Source organism: Dendrobates tinctorius, unplaced genomic scaffold (assembly GCF_039654945.1).
Source record: "Dendrobates tinctorius isolate UK_male_01 unplaced genomic scaffold, ASM3965494v1 ptg000070l, whole genome shotgun sequence".
NCBI lineage: Eukaryota > Metazoa > Chordata > Amphibia > Anura > Dendrobatidae > Dendrobates > Dendrobates tinctorius.
In genome coordinates this window covers 97,248,736-97,269,006 of record NW_027361738.1, presented here as the reverse complement: position 1 = coordinate 97,269,006, position 20,271 = coordinate 97,248,736, and positions in this window count along the sequence as shown.

Sequence of the window (20,271 nt, the reverse complement as noted above, 5' to 3'; positions counted from 1 at the left end):
GGGGGTTATGGAGACTCAATTCCAGCCTCCTCCATGATGTCTCTGTCCAGAGTTGTGTCCACTCCCTTTTGCAGGGTCATCTACGGAGAGTGGACTTCTATGACAACATGGCCGACTGGTGAGAGGACGTCAAGGATGATATCAGACACCTCTTGAAGAGACTGTCAGTTAAGAAAGGCCGGAGTAAGTACAGCCAGTACATAAGGCTGCGCAAAGAATTGGAGTCACTCTATTCGGAGGGCGGGGGTAACAAAGAGAAGATCGACCGGTTGAAATCTGAGATAAGGCAGTATCAGTACAGCAGGTATACCTCCTTGGTTCTTGAATGGGATTATGGGGTCTTAGGGGCACCTGATCCCTTTGAGAATTGCCGTGAGCGGGTGGACAATAAATTGGTCACAGGTCTCATTGACTCCCAGGGTGTATTGCAGGAATCTCGGGAGGGTATCCTGGGGGTTGTGAAATCTTATTATACTGACTTGTTTCAAAGGAAGGCTTTGGATAAACATAAGATGACTCAATTCTTGGAGGCAACTCCAACGCCTGATACTAATGATCTGGACTTCTCTCCTTTGACAGCAGAATTAACGGTGGAGGAGGTTAAGGAGGCCATTGATAAGTTACATCTGAAGAAGGCACCAGGTCCGGATGGTATAACAGCAGAATTTTATAAGAAATTCAGAGACCTCCTGGCTCCAATTCTTGTGAATGTTTACAAAAATTGTCTAGAAAATCACCTGATGCCTCCATCCATGAGAGTGTCCTCATTAATTCTGCTGTCTAAAGGTAAGGAGCCGAGCGACATCAAGAACTGGAGGCCAATTGCCCTCTTGAATGTTAACAGGAATATTCTGGCAAAGATCCTGTTTTCTAGGTTAGTCTGTTTGTCCTCGGCACTGTTGGTAGGCTCTCAGTTTGGCACGGTAAAAGGGCGGAACATCTCTGGAGCAGTCATCTCGATACGGGAGATGTTTGAGAGATGTAAAGCTCTGCGGTGTGGGAGATATGTTGTCAGTCTGGACCAGGCTAAAGCCTTTGACAGAGTTGATCATGACTATCTGTGGGCCACTTTGTCAAAGTACGGTATTCCAGGACAATTTGTGGATTGGCTGAAGACTTTGTACAGAGAGGCGGTGAGCTTTCCTCTGATTAATGGTTGGCAGGGTGGCACTTTTGGAGTTGAGGCGGGGGTGAGACAGGGCTGCCCAATGAGTCCGCTCCTGTATGTTTTTGCCATAGACCCGTTTTTGAGGTCACTGCAGGAGTGTAACTTTTGGGGGGTGCCGGTCCCCCACTGCTTGCCTCTGAAGGTGGTTGCCTACGCGGATGATGTGACGCTGGTGATATCTAATCCTCATGAGGTGCAGATGTTGTCTGCGGCCATCAGAAGTTACTCAGAGGCCTCCGGGTCTCTGGTTAACCTTGAGAAGAGTCAAGCTCTGTGGACATTGCAATCTGACCCAGACTTTGATCTGCCGCAGTTTGTTAAGGCCTCCACCCATATTAAGATCTTAGGGGTTAAATTTGGGAGGGGCGATAATGCCAGCCTAAATTGGGAGGAAAAATTGGAGACCGGAAATGCAAAGGTTCAGCGATGGAAGAACTGGAGGCTGACTTACAGAGAAAGGGTTGCTATGTTGAAGACTTACCTGGTCCCCGTCTTCTTGTATGTCTCTGTCATTTTTCCTTTGCCAGAATCCTTCTCGGCGAGGCTCCTCAGCCTGTTCTTCCAGCTCTTGTGGGGGAACAGGATGAACCTGATAAAGAGGGGAATAACGTACCTACAGCGGAGTGAGGGCGGGCTGGATATGTTAAATCCAAGGGTTTTCTTTGACTCCTTGTTTCTGAAAGTAAATTTTGGGAGCATGGATTCAAACAGTGGCTCCCTGTGGGCGAATAGTATCAGGTATTGGATATTGCCTTTTGCGGAATCTTGGGTGCGAGGCGGCAGTCTCAAGAGGAGGAGATGGACAGGTGACCACCTCCCCCAGTATCTGGACTACGGTCTGAAGTGTGTCAGGAAGTGGGGACTGGAGAAGTCTTACATTGAGAGTAATACGAGGAAAGATCTGTGTGCTCATATATGTAGGACTTTCTTCTACTCTCCACTGGCCCTAAGGGATTGTGCCACTAGTACCCTTCAGGACAGTCTCCGATTCCTCAATGGGAGGCGACTTCCAGCAAAGTTTTTTGACATTGCTTGGCTGTCGCTACATGGGAAGCTCTTTGTGAGGGGGAACTTAAAATATTTAAGTGTTTTGGATCGGAACTGTCCCCTTGGTTGTCATCAGGAGGAAACCATGGAGCATTTTATTTGTGATTGCTGGGGAGGTAGGGAAATATGGACGGAAGTATCGACCAAGCTGGAAATCCCCAGACTGCTGTCCCTGAAATACCCTGACATTGTCTATGGAGTCCCATCCACTGACGGTAACATCGACAGGGGGACAATGTACCTGATCATTACCACCATTAAGTATTACCACTGGCACATGAGAACCCAAGTGTCCCTCCACAGCGAGCCCTTCCATCCCGTCACCGCAGCCACAAAGATACTGTCCGAGCTCAGATGGATAAGAGCGTTAGAGATAAAGAAAAGTCAGAGTAATGAGAAACTATGGAGGAATGTGTCTGTGGGATAATAACATGATCGTGTTACTAAAAGTGTTTATTTCATATTCTTCCTTCCACAGGAGTGAACTCTAAGTTACCTTTATTCCTAATGTATTAATTTAGTTCTATAATTATTGTCTGATGCATTCATGAGAATTTATGTTTTGTATTAAGGAAGAATTCTGTTTATTTTAATTGTATTTGTCGGTTTTATACAATAAAAATTGCCCCATGTACAAGAATATAACTACTATAATACTGCCCCTATATACAAGAATATAACTACTATAATACTGCCCCTATATACAAGAATATAACTACTATAATACTGCCCCTATGTACAAGAATATAACTACTATAATACTGTCCCCTATGTACAAGAATATAACTAATATAATACTGCTCCTATGTACAAGAATATAACTACTATAATACTGCCCCCTATGTACAAGAATATAACTACTATAATACTGCCCCTATGTACAAGAATATAACTACTATAATACTGCCCCCTATGTACAAGAATATAACTACTATAATACTGCCCCTATGTACAAGAATATAACTACTATAATACTGCCCCCTATGTACAAGAATATAACTACTATAATACTGCCTCCTATGTACAAGAATATAACTACTATAATACTGCCCCTATGTGCAAGAATATAACTACTATAATACTGCCCCCTATGTACAAGAATATAACTACTATAATACTGCCTCCTATGTACAGGAATAGAACTACTATAATACTGCCTCCTATGTACAAGAATATAACTACTATAATACTGCCCCTATGTACAAGAATATAACTACTATAATACTGCCCCCTATGTACAAGAATATAACTACTATAATACTGCTCCTATGTACAAGAATATAACTACTATAATACTGCCCCCTATGTACAAGAATATAACTACTATAATACTGCCTCCTATGTACAAGAATATAACTACTATAATACTGCCCCTATGTACAAGAATATAACTACTATAATACTGCCCCTATGTACAAGAATATAACTACTATAATACTGCCCCCTATGTACAAGAATATAACTACTATAATACTGCTCCTATGTACAAGAATATAACTACTATAATACTGCCCCCTATGTACAAGAATATAACTACTATAATACTGCCTCCTATGTACAAGAATATAACTACTATAATACTTCCCCTATGTACAAGAATATAACTACTATAATACTGCTCCTATATACAAGAATATAACTACTATAATACTGCTCCTATGTACAAGAATATAACTACTATAATACTGCTCCTATGTACAAGAATATAACTACTATAATACTGCTCCCTATGTACAAGAATATAACTACTATAATACTGCTCCTATGTACAAGAATATAACTACTATAATACTGCCCCTATGTACAAGAATATAACTACTGTAATACTGCCCCTATGTACAAGAATATAACTACTGTAATACTGCCCCTATGTACAAGAATATAACTACTATAATACTGCCCCTATGTACAAGAATATAACTACTATAATACTGCTCCTATGTACAAGAATATAACTACTATAATACTGCTCCCTATGTACAAGAATATAACTACTATAATACTGCCCCTATGTACAAGAATATAACTACTATAATACTGCCCCTATGTACAAGAATATAACTACTATAATACTGCCCCTATGTACAAGAATATAACTACTGTAATACTGCCCCTATGTACAAGAATATAACTACTATAATACTGCCCCTATGTACAAGAATATAACTACTATAATACTGCTCCTATGTACAAGAATATAACTACTATAATACTGCCCCTATGTACAAGAATATAACTACTATAATACTGCCCCTATGTACCAGAATATAACTACTATAATACTGCCCCCTATGTACAAGAATATAACTACTGTAATACTGCCCCTATGTACAGGAACATAGCTACTATAATACTTCCCCTTTATAATCAATGGTAACGAATTAACTATTTTTTATGTGACCATTTGATTGGTTCTACTATGTTAAGGTTCTTCGAGTATTAAATAGAATTTCTGGAAATATCTACTGTATATGTGATCGTCTTTCCATGATCTTGTCCATAAAGCAGGTGCACGGTACTTAGTCTTGTGCTGGTTTCTAGTTTTTAGAACTGTTGTGATCTATTTATCTATTACGGTCTCACGGTTCCTCTGTTTTCCGGGGTGGGGGCTCTCTCTGGTATAGATTGGCTCCACCACTGTCTTCACAAGCAGCTTCATTGCTTCTTCTTTTCTTTTGAGAGGCTCTTTAATATTGTTAGCGTCAATGATACTAAGTGGCAGATGACGGCTCAGTGCTTACAGAGGGTCGGTGAAGTGTCATCATCATACTGGAGAGTGTTCTTATTTGTTTCTCCTGTAATTATAAAGTTTAAAAAGAGTTTAAAGAGAAAAGTATGCAAACATCTAAAATGACGTAATTATAATTCCAGACCATTGAGCAAACTGTCTAATTCTTAGTCATTCGCAAACCCAAGTGTGGCGCCCCCAGGAGTATGGTCGCCACAGTGGCATTGCCTTCCTCCAGGGAGGGTGATGTCAGGCTTGGAGGCACTGGAGGGTCTCTCTAGCAGTTAATCATTTTCATGCAACACGGTTCCCACTCCAGGCCAGCAGAGGGAGCTCTGAACCAGAATTGGGGGAGGAGTGCTCTCTGAGGGCCAGGAAAGGAAATTAGTTAGTTAGTGTGAGGAGGGCAACACGTGTAGACGTGCGGAGAGAAGCTGGAGGTTGAGCTGAGGAAAGAGAGCTCCCTCCCGGTGATAGCGCATGTTCTGGAGCCTGGTCTCCACGGTTGTATGGATACTGAAGGTCCTGCAACAGAAACCAGAGGAATAGGAAGCTGTAAGTGCTCTATTCCCAGCTTAGACTCGGAGGCACAACAGCGACGGGTGAGCCAAGAGAGATAGAGGGCTACAGCTGTCTGCCATTCGAGGTAGTTCTAAGAGAAGATAAGAAGGAGGAACCTCAGTGTAACATGTACTGCATGTACCTCAAGCCAGCGCTAGGAAGGAGACTACACAACCCATCTGATAGAGAGATCCCCGAGTTGCTTCCAGGCTAGCCTGCTCCCGTGCCATCTGTAACCAGGACCCTGGACTGTGTTTGCCAAGTAAAAGTAAAGAATCTGCACCCTGTTGTGTCCTTGCCTCTTTCCTGCAACATCCTCAGCACTGCTACATCTCTGTGCCAAACACTGCACCCTCTTCCTAAACATTCCGCTACACTGCCCTGGGACCAACAGCTCTACCTGTGGAGGGCTACAACATCATTGCTGCACCACACCATCTGTCCCAGAGGATCTGCATGCAGCGTCGGCTTAACACCTCCCTTGCTGAACACCACAGGTGGCGTCACAAATCACTTATAAACTTTATTCCCAACTCAACCCCTTTTACATGGGCGCCCAGGGCCACAGACCATGTCACCGCTGCTGTGACATTCCCCTCTGAAGGACCGGCCCGGTAACGAGTACCCCACAGCCCTGGGAGGGAGACCCATTTTTGGTGTCACGAACAGGATTACGGAGCCCGGTATCCCCGGGTCCTGTGTGCCAGAGACTGTTGTGTGCTATAGACTGTGTGCGAAATTTGCGCCATTATCCCGCTGATTGGCGCGCGCGGGAAGCAAAAGGGGCAGGCCTTCGTGGGCGGGGAGAGAGGACAGCGCGCGAGAAGGGGAGGAGCTGAGCCCTACAGCCAGTAAGTCGCTCAAACCCGGGGCCTGGCAACCATTAACTAGGGGGGAAGGATAATGTCTCAGGCAAGCGCCGATGCAGCGGTGGACGCCCCCGCCAGCCCCTCAGCGCCGCAAGATGCAGTGCCCAACGTGGCTGCGGCTCCGGTAGCACCCACTGCAGCGGTCCCCGTAATGCCGCTGTCCATGCCCTACATACTGGGAGCGGCCTGGCTACCGCAGTACTCGGGTGAGTCCCATACCCTGAGTGAATTTAAAGAGAGACTGTGCAGTCTGTTTGAGGTGTATCGTCTATCTGAAAGCCAGAAGGTGAACATCCTTATTGGGCAGCTAACAGGTGGAGAACAGAGAGAAGTAAAAGCCTGGCAGGACACTGATAAGGAGACTGTTAAAAAGATCCTGGCTAAGCTAAGGAGCACCTTTGACACCCGCGTAGCAGCTGAAATCAAGATGAGGTTCTTTGAGTGAAAACAGAAAGTGCAGGACAGTATCAGGGACTATGCTCTTAACCTGCAGGAGGCACTGACAGTGTGAAAGAGGAAGACAAACAAAAGCAGTTCATTGAAGGACTCCTATCCAGTACCCACAGAACGCAGACCTGGACTTTGCTGACCTGGACTTTGCTGATTTTAAGGACAGGGCTATTTGGGTGCTGCAGGAATCAACTGTCAGTCGTCCAGCGCCCCCTAGGCGCCCAGCGATCACCTACCATCAGGAAGCAACATCTTTCCCTTCCATCCCTGTGGAGGCTGATGCACAGACTCTGGATAAAGATCCAACAGAAGAGCTGCGTCTTCAGGTCCAGGAGTTGACCAAAGGGATGGCTGCACTTACTAAAACCGTGCAGTCCCTGCAGGTGTCCTCCAAGGAGAAGATCCTGCTTGCTTCCAGTCCAGAGGATGTCCCGTGGCTCCGGAAGAGGAGAACCCCGCCACTCCAAGGGAGGAACAACGACCGCAATGACCAGGACGGACGTCCCATCTGTCGTCACTGCCACAAGGCAGGCCATCTTGCAAGATTCTGTCCTTTAAACGAGCAATCCCTGGGGCCAAGGGCCAACCCCCAGGACTAGGACCCCAAGGCCCAAGAAACTGGAGAGCCAAGTATGTGGGAGGGAGACCGGTCCTTCCTGTGATGATTGACGGCATCCCCATGAACGCTTTGCTGGACACTGGCTCCCAGGTAACCACTATGCCCTATAACCTCTACAAGAGGTATTGGGCTGACTCTGATCTCACCCGTGGCCCAACTGATGAACTAACAGTAGTTGCCAGTAATGGTCAGTCTTTACCACAAGTGGGATGTAAAGAAATTACTGTTAAAGTGGGGCGGGTGGAGTTAAAATCTCAAGGTCTGATAGTTGTGGATATTGATCGACGAGAATGTAATCCCATGATGACTCTTGGTACCAATGTAATTGAAAATTGTCTTTCCGAGGTTATTGTTTTGTTGCAACAGGTGGCTGAGACTGCTGGTTCCAGTGAACAATGAGTCCTGCAGAAGGAGATCAGAGCCCTGATGCAAAGACAGCAGGTAGAACTCTCTGGTGGAGAAATTGGCAGTGTCAGAGTGAGTGATTCTTTCCCCATTGCAATACCCCCCAGATGTGAGATGTTGATTTGGTGTCGGGCAGCCATAGACCTCAGAGGAAAAGATTACCAGGCATTGGTAGAGCCAGTATACTCGGATAGCCAGCCCACTGTCCGGACAGCCAGAGGGGTAGTTGATGTACGAAAGGGGATAGTACCTGTACGCCTTTTAAATTGTGGGGAGGAGGAGGCCACAATACCTCGGTACGCCACAGTTGCTAAGCTGCTCACTGTCAGTAACAATGCAATGCAGGCAGCAGAGCCCTTGGTCTCATCCGACCACGTGGAGGACAATGGCTCTGTCAAGCAGCTGGAGGAGTGGTGCCAGCAACTGCAGGTGGGAACTGACTCCACGCCTTCATACCAGAAAAATGGGGTTTACAGGGTGACCCAGGAATATGAGCGGGTATTCAGTAAACACCCACTAGATTTTGGGCAGGCAAAAGGGGTTCAACATCATATCCCCACTGGAGATCATCCACCCATAAAAGAAAGGTACCGGCCTATACCCCCAACACAATACCAATGTGCCAAAAGTATGCTGAGAGAGATGAAGGAGGCAGGGGTCATCAGAGACAGTTGTAGCCCCTGGGCAGCTCCAATAGTGTTTGTAAAGAAAAAGGATGGTACCATGAGAATGTGTGTTGATTACAGGAAAATTAACAGTATCACACATAAAGATGCCTACCCATTACCCAGAATTGAAGAGTCATTAGCTGCACTTACAACTGCTAACTACTTTTCCACCTTAGATCTCACTAGTGGGTATTGGCAGGTTCCCGTGGCAGAGGCAGACAAGGAGAAAACAGCATTTAACACCTCAATGGGTCTCTGTGAGTTCAACTATATACCATTCGGGCTTTGCACTGCCCCAGGAACATTTCAATGGCTGATAGAGTGCTGCCTGGGACACATGAACTTTGAGACAGTCCTGTTGTACCTTGATGATGTCATTGTTTTCTCCAAGACTTCTGAAGTCCATCTGGAGCACCTGGCTGAGGTGTTTGAAGCCTTGTCCAACTTTGGCCTGAAGGTGAAGCCTTTCAAATGTCACCTCCTGAAGCCCAAGGTACAGTACCTCGGTCATGTAGTGAGTGCAGAAGGTGTGGCACCAGATCACAAAGTCACAGTCATCCAGGACTGGCCGAAGCCCAGCAACCTCCATGAAGTACGCCAATTCCTCGGGTTGGTAGGCTACTACCGAAGGTTCATCAAAGGCTTCACTGAAATAGCCACTCCTATGCAAAATCTTCTGGTGGTGCAGTCCAAGAAGACCAAACAGAAAAGTTCCACCTTTGAATGGACTGAGGAGTTGGAGAGATCCTTCACCAGCCTGAAGATGGCTCTCACAGGAGATGAAGTTCTGGCCTACCAAGATTATGACCCGCCCTTTGTGTTGTACACTGATGCCAGCAACGTGGGACTGGGAGCAGTACTGTCACAGGTACAGAAAGACAAAGAAAGGGTGATCTCCTACGCCAGCAGGAAGCTTCATCCCACTGAAAGGAACCCTGACAACTACAGTTCCTTCAAGCTGGAGTTCCTCGCCATAGTCTGGGCTGTGACTGAAAGATTCAAGCATTACCTAGCTTCAGCCAAGTTTACCATCTTCACGGACAGCAACCCGTTGACTCACTTGGACACTGCAAAACTAGGTGCACTGGAACAGTGATGGATGGCTCTTCTGTCTATGAGTTTACCATCAAGTACCGAGCAGGGCAGAAGAATGCCAATGCTGATGCTCTGTCCAGAATGCCTAATCTGCCAGATGCAGGAGAATACCCTGAGGCTCTTGAAGAAGTACAGTTACCTCCCTTCCACCGGCCAATTGCGGCCCAACGTGCCCAAGGAGTGAGAAACAGAAGGTCTGGCTTGAAAGAGGTCACCCTAAATCCGTTGCCCCATCATGACTGGTGAAGGAGCTACTGTCACAAGCTGACTCACGCCCAGAGTCGAATGCTCCTGAAGAAACCCAGCAGTTGTGGAAGGAAAGAGGTCGGCTGTTCATTTATGAAGGAAAGCTGTGTCAGAAGAGTATCAATGCCCGCACTCATGAGCTGGTCTGGCAGGTAGTAGTCCCAAAGAGAGATACATCAATGGTTTTGGAAGCATACCACAATGGAGCTGGACACTTCGGATGGAATAAGTTGGAAGCCTTGCTCTGGGAGAGATTCTACTGGGCTGGTATGAGGAAAGCCATTGAAAAGTGGTGCCGGGAGTGTGGACAATGTAACCTGCGCAGAAAGGATCGAAACAGCCAGAGAGCTCCTCTGCAGCCAATAGTGACCAAGCAGCCACTCGAGTTGGTTGCCCTGGACCATGTGAAGTTGGTCCCATGCCGGTCGGGCTACATCTATGCTCTTACCATCGTGGACCACTACTCAAGATTCCTGGTAGTTGTGCCTGTCAAAGATCAAACAGCCAGGACAGCAGCCAGAGCCTTTCAACAGCACTTCTGTAGACCACATGGATATCCTGAGCGAGTGCTTACAGATCAAGGTCCCGCTTTTGAGGCAGAAGTGTTCCAGGAATTCTGTAACTTGTATGGTTGTAAGAAGATCCGGACAACACCGTACCACCCACAGACCAATGGCATGTGTGAAAAGATGAACCAGGTGGTGATCGACCTACTGAAGACCTTGCCCTTGGAAGAGAGGAATCTGTGGCCAGAAAAGTTGCCAGATCTGGTAGACATCTACAACTACATTTCTGTGAATTCCACCAACTGCACTCCAGCCTACCTGATGAGAACGAGGCCTGGTAAGCTGCCTATTGATTTGGACATGGGAGTCCTGACACCTGAAGTGACGTCACCAGATGCTGACTGGGACACAGAGAGGCAGCAACAGTACAGAAGAGTACAAGAATGTGTGGAAAAGAGTCTAGCTCAGGCAAGACAAAAACAAGAGAGGAACTACAATCAGCATGCACCTGCGGTTCCCTTGTCACCAGGAGAACAAGCCCTCAAGAGGAAAAGAAGGATGCATAAATTGGATGCCCAATGGGAAGCTGAACCTTATACCATTCTACCCTCAAACTTTGACAATACCAAGGTGTGCCTTATTAGTAAAGATGGAGGAGAAACCTCAACAGCAGTATCAAGGGATCATTTGAAATTATGCCCTGACCAGTTAACAGAAAGAAAGGAAGAACAAAATAACATCCAACCCATAGAAGAAGAAAAGATCAACACTATACTTGGAGAATTCCCTGCGAATTGGACTAAAGTGAACGATGCTATGGTGGTGCCAGTGTTGACATTTCCCCAACTGGTAGTACAAGAAGAAGTGATTCAAGAAAACCCTGAAGGTCAGGAAAATCAGGCAGCAGATGCCACACCAGCAGTGGAGCCAGAGAACCCTCGCCCTGCCAGTGGTGAATCTGTCATGCCCACAGTGAGTAGAACCGGTCCTAGGAAATCTAGTATCCCTGTGCCATGCAGAACCACCAGTAGTGTATCCAGTACATCACACACTACACCAGTAGTTAGCACCAGACAACCATTAAGATCCCCAATCACACCAGTGTTACGCAGGTCTACCCGTACTACACAAGTACAATACTTTCATATTTTTTACTGCAGAGTATTTTTGCAAATTTGTCATTTTGTGTTTTCTTGTTGTGTTTCAGCCAGTGGGAGGCGTGAACAGTGTCTGACTGACTTGTTCACACTTGTGCATGTCACATATGTTGTTAATCCATACTACACAAGGTATACCGCCCATCAGATATCGCATATAAATAAGTTAAAGCAATGTAAGTGTTAACATGTATATATGTAACTGTTCTCAAGTTTTGTGCCTACAGATAACCTGTAAGAAGCCTTTTTGAAGTTCTTGTTTCATGTTTTGATGGACATTGGACCACAGGACTTGTGTGGTCACTACCCTTGTAAATAGTTCACCATTTGACTATTTTTGGAGCATGTGGTTTTTGTACATTTTTCATTTTTCAAAATCTTGTAACCTCCATAATTGTTTATTTGTCATGTTTATATGTTTTTCATGTCTTTCTTTTATCAGTCCAGGAGTACTGACTTTCACTAGGGGGAATGTGGCACCCCCAGGTGTATGGTCGCCACAGTGGCATTGCCTTCCTCCAGGGAGGGTGATGTCAGGCTTGGAGGCAATGAAGGGTCTCTCTAGCAGTTAATCATTTTCATGCAACACGGTTCCCACTCCAGGCCAGCAGAGGGAGCTCTGAACCAGAATTGGGGGAGGAGTGCTCTCTGAGGGCCAGGAAGGGAAATTAGTTAGTTAGTGTGAGGAGGGCAATGTGTGTAAACGTGCGGAGAGAAGCTGGAGGAAAGAAGAGCTGAGGAAAGAGAGCTCCCACCGGTGATAGCGCATGATCTGGAGCCTGGTCTCCACAGTTGTATGGATACTGAAGGTCCTGCAACAGAAACCAGAGGAATATGAAGCTGTAAGTGCTCTATTCCCAACTAAGACTCGGAGGCACAACAGCGACAGATGAGCCAAGAGAGATAGAGGGCTACAGCTGTCTGCCATACGAGGTAGTTCTAAGAGAAGATAAGAAGGAGGAACGTCAGTGTAACACTGTACTGCATGTACCTCAAGCCAGCGCTAGGAAGGAGACTACACAACCCATCTGATAGAGAGATCCCTGAGTTGCTTCCAGGCTAGCCTGCTCCTGTGCCATCTGTAATCAGGACCCTGGACTGCGTTTGCCAAGTAAAGGTAAAGAAACTGCACCCTGTTGTGTCCTTGCCTCTTTCTGCAACATCCTCAGCACTGCTACATCTCTGTGCCAAACACTGCACCCTCTTCCTAAACATTCCGCTACACTGCCCTGGGGCCAACAGCCCTGCCTGTGGAGGGCTACAACATCATTGCTGCACTACACCATCTGTCCCAAAGGATCTGTCTGCAGCGTCGGCTTAACACCTCCCTTGCCGAACACCACAGGTGGTGTCACGAATCACTTATAAACTTTATTCCCAACTCAACCCCTTTTACATGGGCGCCCAGGGCCATGGACCGGGTCATCGCTGCTGTGACATTCCCCTCTGAAGGACCGGCCCGGTACCGAGTACCCCACAGCCCTGGGAGGGCGACCCACAAGGCCCCCATTGACATCTGAGAATATGCAGCCGAAACAGCCGATTTCAACCATAGTGTCCGATCGTCGGCTGCTTCGAGAAGACATCTGATCGCTTGTTACAGCCAATGGCGAATCGCTGGATGTTCATCATTATTCCTGAGGCTGATAGGGCTTGATAGAATTTTTTCGGATGATTATATAAACTTGGCTGTATCATTAGCTGAAAAAAACCCCACTATAGCTGACGTAGCCGAGATGACCTTTTAGTCACCGAGAAATGATCATTTAACCTTTATTTAGTGCATGGGGGTTTGTAGACTTTGAATGTTCTCCAAACTTTTGCAAATTTTTTGGCACATGGTGCTGCACCACACGCCCCCCCCTTTCACCTGGTCGAGCACATCGTAAAAAGTGTCTAAAACACATAATAAATATGGAGTCATGAAGGATGTTCTTTGACACAAATCGCACCAGAGTTGTGGTGCCTATTGATAAATACACCGAATGTAGAATTATTAGTGAGTATTGTGACCAAGTCAAGATTAAACACTTTTGAGTGAAAAGATTTCACCTGTGGAAAAAAAAAGAAACAATGTTCAGCAGTTTACTGCATCGCCAAACTTCAGCAAATTGCTTGACTTTTTTTTTCCAATAGGGTTTTGCTATGGATTTAACCACAACTCAGCCTCAATTTCTAAATAATTCCTCCTCGGCTTTGTTTTGCAATCATAATCCAAAAGAAATTAAAAGGATAAAGGGTTGTTCTGATGCTTTTTCTTCAGGAGGCTCAGCTCCCAGCTTCCCACTTGCTGTGGGGTGAGGCACTCGTGATGATTGACAGTTTACAAGAATGTCATTGTCGCACCGCTTTTCCACACTTAGCGTTCTGTAGAGTTGGATGGATCGTTTGAAATTCTGATTCACTCACAACACCAAATATTCCCCAGAATTATAAACAAAAATCCCTTATGTGACTGGAAAATATGAGTTTAACACTTTGAGGTCTCCTATGTGTATATTGAACCCTTTTTTAGCCATGTAACACAAACGCAGACTTATTAATGTCCAAGTGACCTCAACTATCTGGCTACGGTAAAATGGATGGTAACAGGTAGTAAACAAGAGACTATTTAATAATGCACTGCAATATCAAACTTGCGGTCTACTTAAATCATTCAAACAGTCCAAAAATTATCCGTTTTGGTTAGGCACATGCTTACCTGGCTGGTGTTATACAAAGGTGGGAAAATGTAAGAAGCCGTGGCACTTAATTTGGATAATATAAAAAGGATCCTCATTTAGAGAATATCAAGAGCCATTTTCTCTGCTAATTGAAATAGGAATAGGTTTTTCAAAAGGTGTCCAAAAATTATCCTTTTATGTAGGAAGCAGGAACAGATTAGCTGTTTTCTAAGTGAAGAAATAATGGCTGTTGTCAACAAGACATTCAAAAATGAGCACAATTTTGTAAGCATTTTTATGTTTACCCCATAGAGAGGGTATGTTTCCCAGTATCTGAACAATCTATCACTATAAAACAAAGTAGCAAAGCAGCTGAGATGTGTAGCTGTTGTGTGTGTGCATTGGCAATGGCAAAGGCTGTACAGTAAAGCATTAGGACTGGCAGGCATTAGGACTGTGCAGTTTATGGCCAGCAATGGCAGCAGCAGTACTAAAGTAAAGATGACAATATGGACAGGGAGTACATGCTCGGCTTGATGTGGCACTGGTGGCAGCAGAACGGTGTAGAAGATGGACAATGGACAGTCAGGCTGACAGCTGGTATGGCCGATTTAATCATTGGCATCAGCTTTAGGTGAATGAAAGTCAGACTAATCCATGTCTGATTCCTTTTGGCAAATGTAAAGTTTTCCACGTTGGTGGAGGATATCCTGACCCGCTTGGGTATCTAAAAGCCACCGGCTGCTCTGAATGCTCTCTTGGACATTACACTGGAGGACTGTGGAGAAGTGGGGTCAGTGGGTGCTCTCGTCCGCTGGCCCGGCTGCATTTAACAAGACTGCATGGACCAGTGCTCATACCACTGAACACCCGCGCTCTCTCCCCATGGGCAAAACACTACACAGACACCACAGGGTGAGGGTAGAACAGTGTGGCAATACTTTATTGAACCACAACACCCAATAGTAAACAGAACAGTCCCAGCAATTACCCCAAGATGGTGCACACCACAGGGTCTCACCCTTCTCCTGACTCGCCGGGATAATGGTAGATGTTATGTCCGAGCTCCCAGGGTCGCTATTCCACCTGTGATACACACACAGAGAGGAGGTACAGTAATGACATGTGTCGGGAGATAACCGAGAGCAGGCCTGTGTTCTTTCAGCCATGTGTGAAGTACCCTGAGCTGAGATCCTGAAGAGTGACACCAACTAGAAGAAAAGAAGCCTCTTTTATACCCGTAGCATGTGATCTATTGTTAGATTTACCCAATGTCCTTCAGTCCACCCTCACAGCCTTTCCCTATCTACCTTCAAAGTCAACAAACTGGTTCCAGAATACAATACACAATTAGCATATCAACAGACATCAATAGTCAAAGATAAACACACACAATGGTATATGGTATATCAGCTTTCAAGTCATTCTTCTTGGTTTGCAAAAACATGGTTGTCTGGGAAATTAAGATACAATCTGCTTTCTTCACAAGGACGAACAACAAACTGGGTCACTTTCTTGAAATTCGTCCAATCGGATGAGCCAGAAGTCAATGGGATCGGAGATCAGGGTATCTGCTGGAGAAAGGAATAAGTGTAGGTAAGACAGAACATGGCTGATGTGCAACAGATTGCTGAAATGGCAGATGAACATCTGGTCCATCATGTCATACATACTGTACTTGCTGCCGCTGCCTTGGTTGTTTCTTGCAGCTGAAATGCTGGCACAAGGGGGAGATGGAAATAAAATCATTCACAATTATGACAAAATCTGAGAACTTTAATTAAGAAAATGTCGTTTACCGAATTTCAAGAATTTTGATTTGATCATTTATAGAGTTGAGCGACTTTTGGTTTTTTTAGGGTCGCGTTTCGTTTCATGAAACCCGACTTTTCCAAAAGTCGGGTCGAGCAAGATCGTCCGATTATAGGGAAAAGTCGGGGTCGTCCCGAAACACGAAACCCAATGTAAGTCAATGGGGAATAAAAGTCGGCAGTGAGAGGAGGACAGGAAACACACCTACAGTGCCCATTTGAATGCCAAAAGCATCAATTCTTCTTACTTAAGCTTGTCAACCTTAATTAACTTCATAATACTAGTTACGCACTGAAAAATGTGGGTTATTTGGCTACAGACTGTGGGGGGGTGAGGGCTGGCTCCAGGTTTTCATGTGCCCTGGGCGAAAGAGCGCCCCTTTAACACATACCACAACTCATCATGCTCCGATACGGCAGAGAAATAGCGGTATAGTACAATGAAAAATACCTCACTTTTTACATCTCATGACGAGGCCCATCTATTTCTCCATACAGAATCATTGGTCCCATATAATGTTTGAAACAGTATATGATGAGCTCCACATAATGCTACAGTATATGTTGGTCCCCATGGATGAAGCTCTACTGTCTTATGGGCCCAAATAATGCTCCAAACATAATGGGCCCCATTTCTAATGCTCTAGTGTATAATGGGCCCTGTAAATGCTGCTCCAGTGTCTGATGTCCACCTTTGGAATGTTCCAGTGTATGGTGGGCCCCATCTATCATTCTCAGACGGTGTTAGGCCCAGTATGGATTGCACGTGATTGCACAAAGGTGAGAAAGGGTACCGTATCCCCAGATAACATGTATGGATAGTGTACACATTCAAAATATATGTCTATACATCAGGAGGCAGGCTCAGACGGTGTTAGGCCCAGTATGGATTGCACGTGATTGCACAAAGGTTAGAAAGGGTACCGTATCCACGGATAACATGTATGGATAGCGTACACATTCAAAATATATGTCTCAGGAGGCAGGCTCAGACGGTGTTAGGCCCAGTATGGATTGCACGTGATTGCACAAAGGTTAGAAAGGGTACCGTATCCCCGGATAACATGTATGGATAGCGTACACATTCAAAATATATGTCTCAGGAGGCAGGCTCAGACGGTGTTAGGCCCAGTATGGATTGCACGTGATTGCACAAAGGTTAGAAAGGGTACCGTATCCCCAGATAACATGTATGGATAGCGTACACATTCAAAATATATGTCTCAGGAGGCAGGCTCAGACGGTGTTAGGCCCAGTATGGATTGCACGTGATTGCACAAAGGTTAGAAAGGGTACCGTATCCCCAGATAACATGTATGGATAGCGTACACATTCAAAATATATGTCTCAGGAGGCAGGCTCAGACGGTGTTAGGCCCAGTATGGATTGCATGTGATTGCACAAAGGTTAGAAAGGGTACCGTATCCCCACATAACATGTATGGATAGCGTACACATTCAAAATATATGTCTCAGGAGGCAGGCTCAGACAGTGTTAGGCCCAGTATGGATTGCACGTGATTGCACAAAGGTTAGAAAGGGTACCGTATCCCCAGATAACATGTATGGATAGCGTACACATTCAAAATATATGTCTCAGGAGGCAGGCTCAGACGGTGTTAGGCCCAGTATGGATTGCACGTGATTGCACAAAGGTTAGAAAGGGTACCGTATCCCCAGATAACATGTATGGATAGCGTACACATTCAAAATATATGTCTCAGGAGGCAGGCTCAGACGGTGTTAGGCCCAGTATGGATTGCACGTGATTGCACAAAGGTTAGAAAGGGTACCGTATCCCCAGATAACATGTATGGATAGCGTACACATTCAAAATATATGTCTATACATCAGGAGGCAGGCTCAGACGGTGTTAGGCCCAGTATGGATTGCACGTGATTGCACAAAGGTTAGAAAGGGTCCCTTTTCCCCGGATAACATGTATGGATAGCGTACACATTCAAAATATATGTCTATACATCAGGAGGCAGGCTCAGACGGTGTCAGGCACAGTATGGATTTGACGGCCCAGATTACACAGCGGAGGAGCAGGGAGAGGTAAAGATTGCAAATGCTGGGGCCCTGCCCAAGCAAGGGGGGCCCACTCGTGGGCGTCGGTACTGGCACTGGGCCCCTCATAGTACAGCGGTGTGTCTGACGGCGGGTGTGCACCACCACCGTCAGAGACACTTGATTGCACTATGAGGGACCCTGTGCCAGTGCCCGCGCCCAAGAGTCGGCCTACCCACCTGTCCAGGGCAACGGCACTCGCACGGTGTCGTGCGCTAGGTGGTGACCCCGGCCATGGGAGGGAGGCAGCACAGTTAGGGAGTTTTAGAAAGTGGCATATGTTGATGTTGGACATTCAGCTGATGCAAAAGGCGAAATAGGTGAAGTACCAGGAAGAGGTGGACCAAAGCAAGCCATTTTTCTGTCACCCTATGTGTCATCAGGGGAAGGTGGGACAAAATCCTTGGAAACCCATGCGTGGTTCATTTTAATGAAGGTTAGATCATCCACATTTTGGGTTGACAGACGGGTCCTTTTTTCTGTCAGGATTGATCCAGCTGCACTGAAGACTCTTTCCGATAGCACACTTGCAGCTGGGCAAGCGAGCTCCTGTAAGGCATATTGGGCCAATTCAGGCCAGGTGTCCAGTTTAGCAGCCCAATAGTCAAAGGGGAATGACCTGTGTGGGAGAACATCGATATGGGAGGAAAAGTAGTTTGTAACCATAGTTGACAACTGCTGTCTCCTGTCACTTTCCATCGATGCAGTATTACCAGTTGTGTGAGCGGTATTTGAAAAATCAGTCCACAACATTGTCATGAAACCCCTGTCTCCAACGCCACTTCTGCTGTGTGCACCACGAACACCTCTGCCAAGCTGCCCCCGGCCCGTACGGCTCGTGTGAGAACCATCACCGCTGCTGTGTGCTGGGAATGCCTCAAGCAACCGATTTACCAGAGTTGCTTGTTTATTAGCCAATATTAGGTCAAGGTTCTCCTGTGGCATGATGTTTTGTAATTTGCCTTTATAGCGTGGATCCAGGATGCTGGCCAACCAGTAGTCGTCATCGTTCATCATTTTGGCAATGCGGGGGTCCCTTTTTAGGATCCGCAAGGCATAATCTGACATGTGGGCCAATGTTCCCGGTGTCAATGATGCACTGCGAGTGCTGGGTGGAGGAGCACTTTCTGGCAAATCCACATCCCTCCAGTCACGCACAAACCCTGTACCAGACCTTGCCACGCCAACATTTTCACTTGCCCCACGAGATGCATCCTCCTCCCCTAAGTAATCTTCCCCATCATCATCCTCCTCCTCCTCTTCTTCCTCCACCTCGTCCAGGAGAGGTCCCTGAGCAGACAATGGCTGAATGTCATCAAGGATTCCCTCCTCCTCTTCCTCCTCATCAACGTTGGCTGCAGACGCCTGCTCCTTAAGGTGCGTCAAAGTTTGCATGAGCAGACGCATAAGTGGGATGCTCATGCTTAGGATGGCGTCGTCTGCGCTTACCAGCCGTGTGCATTCCTCAAAACACTGAAGGACTTTACAAAGGTCTTTAAGCTTCGACCACTACACACCTGTCAACTCCATGTCTGCTCTCAAAGTGCCTGGCCGTGTATCCTCCCACAAATGCATTATGGCCTGCCTCTGCTCGCACAGCCGCTCCACCATGTGCAGGGTGGAGTTCCACCTTGTTGCAATGTCGATAATGAGGCGGTGGTTGGGAAGGTGGAGCAATCGCTGCAGCTTCTGCATACGAACGGAGTGTACAGGCGACCGGCGGATGTGCGCTCACAGTCTTCGCACCTTCTGGAGCAGGGCTGTTAACTCCGGATAATTTTTGAGGAAGCACTGCACCACCAGGTTCAAGGTGTGAGCCAAGCAAGGTATGTGGCTGAGTTTTGAAAGGGCTATGGCTGCCACAAAATTACGGCCGTTATCACTAACTACCTTGCCTGCCTCAAGATGTACACTGCCCAGCCATGACTCAGTTTGTCGCTTCAAGTACTTGGCCAGCACCTCGGCGGTGTGTCTGTCGCCCAAACACATCATCTGCAACACAGCCTGCTGACGCTTTCCACTAGCTGCTCGATAGGGGGACACATCGTGTGCAACAGTGGCAGCTGCAGATGGAGTGCTCGTACGACTGCGCTCTGTGGACGAGCTTTCGCTTCTGGAGGAGGAGGAGGAGGAGGAGGGTCGAACGCCTACAGCCAACTGTTTCCTATACCGTGGGCTAGGCAGCACTGTCCCACCACCGCTGTCCCCT